General features: G+C 29.7%; 2 long non-coding RNA genes and 1 pseudogene across 2 annotated transcripts; all 3 read left to right on the top strand.

The window, feature by feature from the left end:
• The first annotated feature begins 1,900 nt into the window (after positions 1-1,900).
• On the top strand, positions 1,901-2,560 carry LOC107866332 (annotated as a pseudogene).
• An 840-nt stretch (positions 2,561-3,400) lies between these two features.
• On the top strand, positions 3,401-6,977 carry LOC107863821. The gene is made up of 2 exons (XR_001672452.2): positions 3,401-3,760; positions 6,647-6,977. It is a non-coding gene; the product is annotated as an uncharacterized LOC107863821 (long non-coding RNA).
• A 1,595-nt stretch (positions 6,978-8,572) lies between these two features.
• On the top strand, positions 8,573-10,022 carry LOC107863820. Its single transcript, XR_001672451.2, has 2 exons — positions 8,573-9,150; positions 9,652-10,022. It is a non-coding gene; the product is annotated as an uncharacterized LOC107863820 (long non-coding RNA).
• The last annotated feature ends 306 nt before the right edge of the window (positions 10,023-10,328 follow it).

Genomic DNA, 10,328 nt, shown 5'->3' with positions numbered 1-10,328 from the left:
AAATTTCAAGGTAATTTATCCTACGGATTTACTTAGAGATATTTTGGTGAAAATTTATGTAATGGATTTTATTACCTACAAAACTATTTGGGGATTTGGTACTGCGAATTTTGCTGGGGATTTATTCTTGGGGATTTACCTGCGAAATTATTACTTGCAACATTACCTGAGAAAATATATCAACGGGTATTTTATCTCTAGGTAAATCCGTAGTTATATGGATATATATATATATATATATATATATATTTTAAATCTGTAGAAAAATTTTCAGGTAATTTATCCTATAGATTTACTTAGAGATATTTTGGTGGAAATTTATTTAATGAATTTTATTACCTAAAAAATTATTTGGGGATTTAGTGGTGCGAATTTTGTTGGGGATTTATTCTTAGGGATTTTCCTGCGAAATTATTACTTGCGACATTACTTGGGGAAATATATCGACGGGTATTTTATCTCTAGGTAAATCCGCAGGTATATGGACAAATATATATATATATATATATATATATATATTTCAAATCCATACAAAAATCTCCAGGTAATTTATCCTACATATTTACTTAGAGATATTTTGGTGGAAATTTATGTAATGAATTTTATTACCTAAGAAATTATTTGGGAATTTTGGGCTGCGAATTTTGTTGGAAATTTATTCTTGGAAATTTACCTGCGAAATTATTACTTGTGACATTACCTGGGAAAATGTATCGGCGAGTATTTTATCTCTAGGTAAATCCGCAGGTATATGGATAATATATATATATTTTAAATCCATAGAAAAATTTTCAGATAATTTATCCTTCGAATTTTACGTAGAGATATTTTGGTAGAAATTTATGTAATGGATTTTATTACCTGAAAAATTATTTGAATATTTTGTTTTGGGAATTTTGCTGGGGATTTATTGAGGGATTATGTTGCTACAAATTTAGCTGAAATTATTTCTTGGGGTTTTACTTATGAAATTATTACTTGGAAAATTATTGGGGGATTGTGTTGGTACAAATTTAGCTGAAATTATTTCTTGGGGATTTATGTAGGATTTTTGTGACTTGAAAAATTTAAATAGGAAAAGGATAAACTTGAAGAATAAAAAACACGAAATAAAAAGAAATTAGACATTAAATTGGTTGACACGTATAATCAAAAAAAAGATGCTTGAGAAATTAAAATTAGTTTATTGACATAGATGGTATCACAGATGTGTTATCAACAATTTTAAATTTTATATTCATAATTTATAGGTGTCCATTTCGAATTATTGTTATCGTTGATTTTAAAGTAATATAGTATGTGCCGTATTTTTATTTACACAATTTATTCATAACTAATCTGAGAATAATTATATTATTTATTTTACTATTATTATTATTATTATTATTATTGTATTAATCCGCAACCTTAGTCAATTTAAGTTTTTCCAATTTATTTATTTTAAAAAGTATAATTAAAAATATTTATAAAAAGCGACCACTTGTGGTTGTTTTTTTTTTTTAAATATAATTTTTTTTTAAAAACCTACCACTTGTGGTCGTTTTTCTTAAAATATAATTAAAAAATATTTATAAAAATCGACCACTTGTGGTTGGTTTCTAAATTTTTTAAATTTATTTTTTTAAAAATCCACCACTTATGATCGTTTTTTTTTAATAAAAATATAATTAAAAAATATTTATAAGATTTTTTTTTAAAATTGAATTTAATTAAAAAATGGTCATTGGGCCCAACGGATATATGACTATTGGGGGCCCAAAACAACTAAATGGCCAATTAAAATATTTTTTTAAACCCCAAAAAAATTCTATAAATACTCTACACTTTCAAATCATTTTTCACATAATGTTTAAGTGACGCAGCGTTACTATAGAGAAAAAAGTAGAAAAACTTTAAGAAAATGAAAATGGAAAGTGATGTTATGGTGTTAAAATTCAAGAGAATTTGTGTGTTTTGTGGGAATAGTCAAGGGAAGAAAAGTAGTTATCATGATGCTGCTATTGAGCTAGGCAAAGAATTGGTCTTAAGAAATATTGATTTGGTCTATGGAGGAGGTAGCATAGGCCTAATGGATTTGGTTTCACAACCAGTTCATAATGATGGTAGGCACGTTATTGGAGTTATTCCCAAGACACTCATGCCTAGAGAGTTAACTGGTGAAACAGTAGGAGAAGTAAAGGTAGTTGCAGATATGCATCAAAGAAAAGCAGAAATGGCTAGGCACTCTGATGCTTTTATTGCTTTACCAGGTGGTTATGACACACTTGATAAGCTACTTGAAGTAATTAGTTGGGCATAACTTGACATCCATGATAAACCGGTAGGATTGCTGAATGTGGATGGATATTATAATTCATTATTGTCATTTATTGACAAAGTTGTGGAGAAAGGCTTTATCAATCCCAATGCTCGCCAAATCATCGTATCTGTGCCAACATCAACTGAGTTTGTCGAGAAACTCGAGGAATATGTTCCTTGTCATGAAAGAGTTGCCTCGAAGTTGAACTGGGAGACGGAGCAGCAGCTTGGCTACCCTCAAGCACATGAAATTGCGCAATGATTAAAAAAAGGGATTTGCAAGCATATAATTTCTTTATTTTTTGGGTGAGTTAGAATGGAAAGAAATATAAAGGTGTTTGCAAGCATATAATTTCAAACGATTTCTCTGTTTTTCCTCATTATTGGAGCTTATCCAATCATTCAATCAAAAAGTGATTTTCTATGCTTGGATAACTTAGTTTTCTATACTTGTTGGCTTCTCGATTATGTTGTGACTTATTTTTGATATTAAGCATATAACGATACATTTATTGTTAAAATAGAAGTATGTATCACTTTTATCTCTCTCTTTACATATATAATATGCAGTAATATATTATTATTTTTGTAAACATGCACATTCGCAATTATTTTACAAAATATATTATCTATTATTATTAAAATAACATGCATTTTTTAAATTTGTGTATTTTCTAGCTCAATTGTATCAGTTCATACAATTTTAGATTAATTTTACCTGATTTATTATAATTCTAGCCAAATTGTATCTAATTAGACTCAATTTAATTTTTCATCTAATTTTAATCAAAATCTTAATATTTAGATCTCAACCATTAATTTTATAATATTTATTAATTCAAATATGACACTTTACGTAATTTTATTAAAATTTATTAAATTATTTTGTACATGTGCATACTCGTAATTGACCAAACACATTATTTTTTTTTTTTTTTATTATTATTATTATTATTATCATTTTTTTTTTATTATTATTATTATCATTTTTGGCCTATTTTCTTATAATTCTAGCCAAATTCTAACTCCACAATTTTAAATCCTAGCCATTGATCGATCTGATCCAAGGGTTGAGATTAATCTTTCCCCTCTTTCCTTTTAAGATACCAAAAACACAATCCCTAACCCAAATCTCACTTCAACAGCCGCAACTCCTCTCTCTCTAGGATCTCTCTCTCTACGATCTCTCTCTCCCCTCTACGCCGGCGAACTCCCACGAGCCACCGCCTCTCCGATCTCCTTGTGGAGAGTAGTTTGAGCATCAGGTTGCACATGGCTTGAGCCTACTAGAGCTTCTTCTACAACTTCTAGGACTGGTTTTTCTCTGACATTTCCGGCGTCCACTTCTTCAGCTTCAACTCCTAGTGTTGTTGCTCCATCTACAAGTTTTTGTTGTCTGACAAAGCATCTGCACGAGCTTCATCCTCGCAATCTCAATCAACTGCGAATATGCCAAGCATTGGTAAGATTTACTCTTACTTTAATATTGTACTATTTATGTTGTAGTTGTATCATATGATAGTTAAACTTGCTTATTGAATGGATGTAGTGTCCGACATACTTTAATGGCGCTTTAATTGGTTAATGAAATGGAATTAGTTGTTCTAATTTTTTCTTTGATTCAAAAGTGAAGTTCATATCCGGAAGGTGGCTTCATCCATGACTTCAATTTTCTTCTGCTGTATAAAATATGCCTTATGAGAGAGGTGAATAGTTTGCTAATAGCTAGGCACTCTGATGTACTTGAAGGGTGGACTTGTTAATTTAATACTTGTGGGTCGTAATCCTGATAAACTTAAGGATGTTTTTGATACAATTAAGGTTAAATATGGGAAAATCGAGATTAAGACAGTGGTGGTTGCTTTCTCTGGTGATTTGGATGAAGGGGTTAAGAAGATTAAGGAGATAATTGAAGGATTAGATATTGGGGTTTTGATTAATAACGTTGGGGTTTCATATCCTTATGCTAGATTTTTTCATTAAGTGAATGATAAATTGTTGGCTGATTTGATTAAAGTTAATGTTGAAGGAACTACTAAGGTTACTCAAGCTGTTTTACCTGGTATGGTTCAGAGGAAAAGAGGTGCTATTGTTAGTATTGTTTCTGGTGCTACCTGTTAATATTGCACCTTAAGTTGAAATTTATTTGAAAAAGTAAAAAGTATTCAAGTTGATAGACTTTGTAGCCAACTTGAAATTTGTAAAGAATCTTAGGGAGAAACTATTTGTTGGTATTCATGAAGTACACATGTGAACTTAAATTTGTGTGCATATGGAGGGATTTCCAACTACTAAATTTGAGTGGAGTTCTGATTATTTCTTTTCTTGAGGTCCTTATTAGTTCATATTGCTAATCAAGTACCTACACCTGAACTTTTCATTTTGAATTTAGTTTAGTTTGGTAACTTGTGAAGTAAATTGGTGACTTGAAAATGTTTAGGTGTAGGGACTTGAAAGGTGGACTTGTGTTTTGAATATAGTTAAGTGTGGTCACTTGAAAAGTGAGTTAGTGACTAGAAAATGTTTAAACATAGGTACTTGAAATGTGAACTTTTCATTTTTAATTTAGTTTATAGTTTGGTAACTTGTAAAGTGACTTAGTGACTTGAAAATGTTTAGGTGTAGGTACTTGGAATGTGAACTTTTCATTTTGAATTTAGTCTTTGTTTTGTTATGGAAGTATACTGAATAACTTATTATTGGTGTACATTTTAATATTGAAGAAATTATATTATTAATGTGAATTATATTTTTGTGTTAGTGGGTACAAATTTGCAAGAATGTGATTATTAGGAAGTTGTAATGAGAGAGTTACACAATATAGGAAGTAACATTAGGTTTTAAGACCTACAAAGTTAATAGGTAAATAAAGTTTTGACTTTTGACATATAAATTGTCATGAATGTGTAGAATTTACTTTAAGTGTGGTCACTTGAGAAGTGTATTAGTTAGTCGAAAATGTTCAAGTGTAGTTACTTGAAAGGGGAACTTGTGTATTGAATTTAGTTAAGCGTGGTCACTAGAGAAGTGAATAGGTGACTTTAGTTAAGTGTAGTCATTTGAGAAGTGAATTAGTGAATCGAAAATGTTTAACTGTAGTTACTTGAAAGGTGGGCTTGTGTTTTGAATGTAGTTAAGTGTGGTCACTAGAGAAGTGAGTTAGTGAGTCGAAAATGTTTAAGTGTAGGTACTTGAAATGTGGACTTGTGTTTTGAATTTAGTTAAGTGTGGTCACTTGAGAAGTGAGTTTGTGACTTGAAAATGTTTAAGTGTAGGTACTTGAAATGTGAACTTTTCATTTTGAATTTAGTTTAGTTAGGTAACTTGTGAAGTGATGACTTAGTGACTTTAAATGTTTAATTGTAGTTACTTGAAAGGTGAACTTGTGTTTTGAATATAGTCAAGTGTGGTCACTAGAGAAGTGAATAAGTGACTTGAAAAGGTTTTAGTGTAGGTACTTGAAGTGTGGACTTGTGTTTTGAATTTAGATAAGTGTGGTCACTTGAAAAGTTAATTAGTGAGTCGAAATTTTTTAAGTGTAGTTACTTGAAAGGTGGATTTGTGTTTTGAATATAGTTAAGCGTGGGATGTGAGTTGGTGACTTGAAAATGTTTCAAGTTTTGGTACTTGAAATGTAAACTTTTCATTTTGAAATAAGTTTAGTTTGGTAACTTGTGAAGTGAATTAGTGACTTAAAAATGTTTATTTGTAGGTACTTGAAATGTGAACTTTTTATTTTGAATTTAGTTTAGTTAGGTAACTTGTGAAGTGACTTAGTGACTTGAAATGTTTAATTGTAGTTAATTGAATTACCGACTTTTGTTTTGAATTTAGGTACTTGAAATGTGAACTTGCGTTTTGATTTTAGTAAAGTGTGGTCACTTGAGTAGTGAATTAGTGACTTGAAAATGTTTAAGTATAGGTACTTGAAATGTGAACTTGTCATTTTGAATTAAGTTTAGTTTGGCAACCTGTGGAGTGAATTAGTGACTTGAAAATGTTGAAGTGTAGGTACTTGAAATGTGAACTTTTTATTTTGAAATTAGTTTAGGTTGGTAACTTGAAAATGTTTAGGTACTTGAATTATGGATTAGTGACTTTTGTTTTGAATTTGGGTATTTGAAATATGAACTTGCGTTTTGATTTTAGTAAACTGTGGTCACTTGACAAGTGAATTAGTTAAAATATTTAAGTGTAGGTACTTGAAACGTGAACTTTTCATTTTGAATTAAGTTTAGTTTGGTAACTTGTGAAGTGAATTAGTGACTTGAAAATGTTTAGATGTAGGTATTTGAAATGTGAACTTTTGTGGCTTGAACTAATTATTTGGATGTGATTGATTGTGTAGATGGAACCTGATTATAGCTGGATATATCAACGAAATATTGATAATAGAATGGGTGAGACTGAGAATGAAGATGCGGATGATGAGTTGTAGTTTTTTTTTTTTTTTTTGTATGTTTTATAGTTTGGATTTGAAACCTCGATAAATTTTGTAAATAATTTGATTTTTAATATTTGTATTCTTATGGTGGTTGGTTGATTGTATATTAAATGATTGGTGGGCTGTATTGTAAATAATTTTGGTCGGTTTTGTGGTCGAAAATTGAGGAAAACCGACCATGGTCGATTTTCCTCTTTTTTTAAGTAGTGTTATTATTATGTTATTATTTCATTTATATCGAGTCTTAATATCCGTCGCTTTTTTTTGCGATCTATTGTGCCAAGTAATTAACAAATAATTTATATTTATATTAATTTATATAGTTACTATATTTATTAAATCATTTTCGCAAGTATACATGCCCATAATTTACTATCATTGTGTATTATTATTATTAAATTATCATTGTCTATTATTATTATTATTATTGTTGTAGGTGTTGTTGGTGTTGTTGGTGTTGTTATTACTATGGCTGTCTACTCAATTATTAAAAATAATAATTTTATTTATTTTTAATATTAATTTTATCAACTAAATTCTAGTCATTTTATACTCAATTTGTGTCAATTGAGTTTAATTTGACTCAATCAAAATCCCCAATTCATTTTTTAAGCCAATATTGAATCTCAAGTTGACCCATCTCCTCAATTCTAATCTAAACCATTCATCATATTTGATCAATGGTCAATATTAAATCAATTTTTATTAATATTTTTTTTGAAATTAGACAGATTCAGACTATTTTTCTTGAATTGAGGGTCTATTGGAAACAACCTATTTACCTCTAAGATCTGCGTATATCGTATCCTCCATAGACCTCAATTTGTGGGACTAAATCGGATTAGTTGTTGTATTCATTTTCTCAAAATCTCATAGAGAAAACAATCAAAAGATGTCACCTTGATTTTTTTTTAATTATTATAATATTTATTTCAAATTTATTATTGGTAATTTTTATATAATATTTTTTATGTGACATACGTAATTTATTATAAGAATAACAATTTTTGTAATATTTTTTAATTTATTATTACTATGAATTTATTATTATATCTAAATAGCAGCCTAAGTTAATTCAATTATATTCTCAATTTTATTTAAATTCTAGTCAACCTTATATTTAATTAATGTCAATTTTAACCTATTTTTGAATTCAATTTGGTTCATTTTTAAACCAATTTTCAATTTCCTTTTCAATTTTAATCACAACCGTCGATCTCATGAGATTGACGACTGAGATTAAATCTTATTTTTCATATAAAAAATACCCTAGTACCAAAATTTACTTTTTTATTTTTAATTTTTACAAAATATTTTTTTCGATACTATTTATGAGTACAACAGTCAAAATATTTGGTGGTAAATTTTGGGAAATATATATTCCGACTGTTATAGTATTGACACCCAATTTTGACCCTCCGATGCTTCTTTTAGGATGCTATTTTACCAAAATTATTAATTTTAAATATTGATATATATTACGTATTATGTTGATATCAAATAAATACCAATGTGTTGCAATCATGCTTTCTAAATAGATAATTTATTTTTATCAAGCAATTTTATATTTTATGTAATTTAAATATAATATTTTGTTGATATTTATTAAATTATTTTTACAAATATACACATTTGCAATTTACAAATATATTATATTATTATAATTATTATTGATTTATTTCAAATTTTATTGTCAACGGTTTTATATAACATTTTTTTTAACGTAACATTGATTTTATATACATAATTTATTTTAATATCGACATCTTATTATTTTTCTAATTTTTATTATTACGTCAATAGTACATTTATTAAAATAGCAGCCCTAATTCAATTCAATTTCTTAATCTGTTTGGTTCTTAGTTATTTTTTGTATTCAATTAATGTCAATTCTAACCTAATTTTTTATCAATTTTTTCATTCCCTTCTCAATTTTAATCACAACCATTGATCTCATGTGATCGATGACTGAGATTAAATCTTATTGTTCATACATATAACACCCTACATATAACACCCTAATACCTAAAACCCTAAATCATTTTCCTGTTTTTGCAAAAATAAAACCCTAAATCATTTTCCTGTTTTTGCAAAAATGAGCCGCACCTTTTCTCTCCCTTCTCTCTTCTCTCTCTAAGTTCAACCACAGGCGAACACCACGCTCCGGTGAGCCGCGTCGCCGGCAAGTCTGTCGCCCCTCCTTTCTTCCTTTCTCCGTTCCCTCCATTGCACCACCAGCCGTCGCTGCACAACAGCCATGTAGCCGGTGAGCAAACCAGTGTCGTCTGCGCTGTCGCCTCTCATCATCTCCTCTATCCGCTACCAGCACCGGTAGCCAGCCCAATGATCAGCCGGCGAGCAATGCATTCAGTTTAGCCCAACGATCCTTTTTGGGTGCTATTGAGAAGGTTAGAGTAGTTCTTGCTATTTTTGCTTTAAAATTAATTAATTCTTGAGGAGTTCTCCCTACCACTGTTAAGACTATTCATCTTAGACTCTTTCCTACAACGTTCCAGTATAATTTTTTTTTTTCCTTTCCACGAATTAGAGATTAATGTTAAATCCAAAGATCTGCTTTAGGTTTCACCTCTTCAATTACACCGAGGCTTTATTACCTATTGTCCGCTTCCAATTTGTGGAAAAGCTTAGCGAATAACCTGCTTTTCCCAGAACCACTTAGATAATTTAATACCATCATCTGAGTTAGATGGCTGGCCTTATAAAATGAATACTTATATTTATTTCATGGAAGTATCAGTGCTAAAAATCAGTTGCATGAGCTGGCCTTGTAAAATGAGTTTGAAATACTTCCCCTTTGACGATTAGGGGTAGAGAAGTATATCTACGCACATGACTATTCTCTAAAAAGGAGCTAAATGTTTGTTTTGGCTTTTATGGATGATGAGCAGGACCATTAAAAGATTGACACTCAAGCGGCGGAGGCGGAACCAGGATTTCAACTGAGGGGGTTCAATATTCAAAGAATAGTATATTTTTCTGTCGAACGAGGTTGGCCGAACCCCTTGAAGGAGGCTAGCTCCGCCTCTGTCAAGCGCAAAGCTTCACGAGTAGAACTTAAATAAGCTTTAAAGTTTAAATTGGTTGTCCAGAGATAATATTAAATGTGCACCTGTATTTTAATTTAGCAATTCAGTCAAAATATCTTTCTATTTGTTATGGCTTCTTTTATGATCCATAATAATTATACACTGACTTGAACAGGACTAAAGAAAACACTGAAATCACCATTCTATATATTATTTTGTGCAACTTTTGATTCTTTTGTTTCTCTTAACCAAAATTTCCTGCATAGCTGTAGCATTTTGATTCATTGTTTTACTACTACAACTACACTATATACAACTATGTACATATGAGAGCTAATTGAACAATATATTAGTAGATCACATTTGATGAAAGCAAAAAGAAAAATAATGATTAATTGAAGTATATAGTTATGGATATAAGTTATTTGTTGGTTGATAAAGAAACTTGAAACATATAGGAGGATTTTTGTTGATAGAAGTTGCTGCTTTCCATGTTGAATTTTGTGTACTGTTTCATCGAGAAGCTTTAAGTTGTTATG

This window comes from Capsicum annuum, chromosome 3, assembly GCF_002878395.1.
Source record: "Capsicum annuum cultivar UCD-10X-F1 chromosome 3, UCD10Xv1.1, whole genome shotgun sequence".
Lineage (NCBI taxonomy): Eukaryota > Viridiplantae > Streptophyta > Magnoliopsida > Solanales > Solanaceae > Capsicum > Capsicum annuum.
Note: the sequence above shows the minus strand (reverse complement) of the source record. Positions and strands in the feature narration are given on the sequence as shown.